This window comes from Gymnogyps californianus, chromosome 26, assembly GCF_018139145.2.
Source record: "Gymnogyps californianus isolate 813 chromosome 26, ASM1813914v2, whole genome shotgun sequence".
NCBI classification, from domain to species: Eukaryota; Metazoa; Chordata; class Aves; order Accipitriformes; family Cathartidae; genus Gymnogyps; species Gymnogyps californianus.
Genome location: NC_059496.1, coordinates 2,834,330 through 2,837,317, shown reverse-complemented (window position 1 = coordinate 2,837,317; position 2,988 = coordinate 2,834,330). Strand labels below are relative to the sequence as shown.

General features: G+C 55.6%; 1 pseudogene; it reads right to left on the bottom strand.

The window, feature by feature from the left end:
* Positions 1-469: 469 nt before the first annotated feature.
* LOC127026003 (olfactory receptor 14A16-like) lies at positions 470-2,988 on the bottom strand (annotated as a pseudogene).

Genomic DNA, 2,988 nt, shown 5'->3' with positions numbered 1-2,988 from the left:
CCATTGCCCGCTCCTGCCTGCAGCCACAGGGATGCCACTGTGGACACAACGGGACTGTCAGGAGTTACACAAGAGCCTAGGGGTAACACAAATGCAAGGGTACGGCGGGAGAGTGTGGAAGTGAGGCGAGAGCAGCACTGAAAAGGCCACGTCCTGCTGCTGTCCTTGGCCATGGCTCCAGGGAAGCTGCTGCCCCAACTCACAGGCAGCAGAGAGGCAGTGCCCGCCGAGGCGGAGAGGGGCAGCCCCGAGGGCCACTGGGGCTGCTCGTCCATGGGGCAGCTGGGCCCTTGGCTCCTGAATCCCTTCTGCCTGCTGGGGCTGGGCCCCAAGCTCCAGAGGAGATCAAAGAGATGAGAGGAGAGGCAAATGATTACGTTCTGGCTCCTTTCTCTACGCAAAGAGCCTGGTTCCTGATGTACATTAGGTTTACCAGACAGAAAAAAAAGGTTCTAAGCTTAAGAAGAAGTTGTATGAATAATATATAATGACAACGAATATTCTCACAGGTTTAACAAACAAATACAAAAGAAAGAGAAGAACAAAAGATAGGCTGGGATTTTCCTGAATTGCTGGGAGTTAGAGGAGGATGGTGGGCACCTTATTAAAGCTGGAATAATGTGTATTCCTGTACTTTCCTCAGGGCATCCTTGATCTCCTTGTTCCTCATGCTGTAGATGAGGGGGTTCACTGCTGGAGGCACCACCGAGTACAGAAATGACACCACCAGGTCCAGGGATGGGGAGGAGATGGAAGGTGCCTTCAGGTAGGCGAACATTACAGTGCTGAGGAACAGGGAGACCCCGGCCAGGTGAGGGAGGCACGTGGAAAAGGCTTTGTGCTGTCCCTGCTCCGAGGGGATCCTCAGCACAGCCCTGAAGATCTGCACAGAGGACAGCACAATGAAAACAAAACACACCAAAGAAAAACAGACACTAACCACGAGAAGTCCAACTTCCCTGAGGTAGGATTGTGAGCAGGAGAGCTTGAGGATCTGGGGGATTTCACAGAAGAACTGGTTAAGGGCATTGCCTTGGCAGAGTGGTAGTGAAAATGTATTGGCAGTGTGCAGCAGAGCATGGAGAAACCCACTGCCCCAGGCAGCTGCTGCCATGTGGACACAAGCTCTGCTGCCCAGGAGGGTCCCATAGTGCAGGGGTTTGCAGATGGCAACGTAGCGGTCATAGGCCATGATGGTGAGAAGATAAAACTCTGCTGACATCAAAAAGACAAAGAGAAAGACCTGTGCAGCACATCCCAAGTAGGAGATGGCCCTGGTGTCCCAGAGGGAATTGGCCATGGCTTTGGGGAGAGTGGTGGAGATGGAGCCCAGGTCAAGGAGGGAGAGGTTGAGGAGGAAGAAGTACATGGGGGTGTGGAGGTGGTGGTCGCAGGCTATGGCGGTGATGATGAGGCCGTTTCCCAGGAAGGCAGCCAGGTAGATGCCCAGGAAGAGCCAGAAGTGCAAGAGCTGCAGCTCCCGTGTCTGCAAACGCCAGGAGGAGGAATTCGGTTGTGGAGCTGCCGTTGGACATTTGCTTCCTCTGGTCATGGGGACCTGTCCAAGGAGGAAAAGGCAGTGAAGGGTTAGGACTGACTTCTCTGAGCAAAACTTACTCCGTTTCTCACAGAACCACCCCCACCCCCCAGCCTCTGCCCTTCCAGAGAGACCTTCCTGCAGCTCCCTGGCTGGAGCTCTGCTTTTTGGTGGCTGAGGGTGCAATGGGGAGCAAGGGATCCTGCTGTGGGCTCTGGAGGAGTCACTCCTGCTGTGCACCAACAGGCAGAGAGGAACCCGGAGCGATCGCTGTTTAAATCCCCTCATGAAATCAAAGAGATTTCAGCATTGCCCCTCCCAATTCACCCGCCTGCAGAGCAGAGCTGTGGGGGTTTGGTTGTCTGGCTTTTGCTCCTGTTGCCCTGTCCTACCTGAGGAGTGCTTTTTGAAGGCAGACAGCCTTGGCATTTCTGCTACGCTACGAGTGCTACACTGAGAGTCCTGGGATGCAAACGGGCAGACCCTTAGTGCAGAGAGAGGACAGCCAGCCTGTCCATCAGACTTTTTGTCAGCTGCCCTGGGCTTGCACCTCTTCCATCTGGAGGAGGATCACACCCAGCTGTTCCCTTGAAAGGAAACTGGATACTGCTGAGAGCAGAGGAATCCAGTTTAAACCTCCCCTCCCCAGGAAAGATCTAGGAGCTTTTTGATTCCTTGAAGCTGGGGTGTCTGGCAAAAAGAGTCAGCTTTATCCCCACCCCATGGACAGACAGCATTGCCCAGAGAGCCACAGGCTAGAAGGGGGCTTGGGCGTCCTGCTCCCATGGAGACATCTTCATGGCAGGAGCTGCAGGGCCAGTTGCTGAGCTGCAGCTGAGACCCCCATCCCCAGAGAGCCTGAAAACAAGAGCAGCAGCAGCAGGGGCAGGTGGAGAAAGAAGGAGAAATGCCCCAATGCTTCTGCCAAGGGAGGCAAGGCGAGGGAGGGAGAGATGGGCGCTCAGGAGAGTCTCCTCTGCTGGAGCTCGGGGCTGCAGAGGAGGCAGCTCCTGCCCTGGATCCCAGGGCCTTGAGGGCAGAGGCTCTGCTGGGTGGAAGAGGAGACCAGGGGGGCTTGGTAGGTAAAACACATGTTCACTGAAGGGCTAACAGGGCAGTGCCCAAATACCCGCCCCACCAGCCGTTGCTGTCAGCCGGTTTCTCTCCCTCCCTGCCGAGGCCTCTGGTGCCTGGAGCTGTCCCTGCCGGGAGCCCTTTCTCTTTCCCCTTATCTCCTCCCTGTCAGTGCTCACAGAGCCCATCCCACCCGCTGTGTGCTCAGCTCTGCCCTGAAGACCCCTCCTGGCAGCAGGACGCTGCCCAGGGGCATCTCTGTGTTGGCAAGTCAGGTCAGAGAAACCTGAAGAGAGGAGGGAGCTTTCTGTTGGCCAATGAATGGGTGAAGGAACTTGATCCAGTTCCTCAAAGACCTACTGATCTGTCAGTGTCAT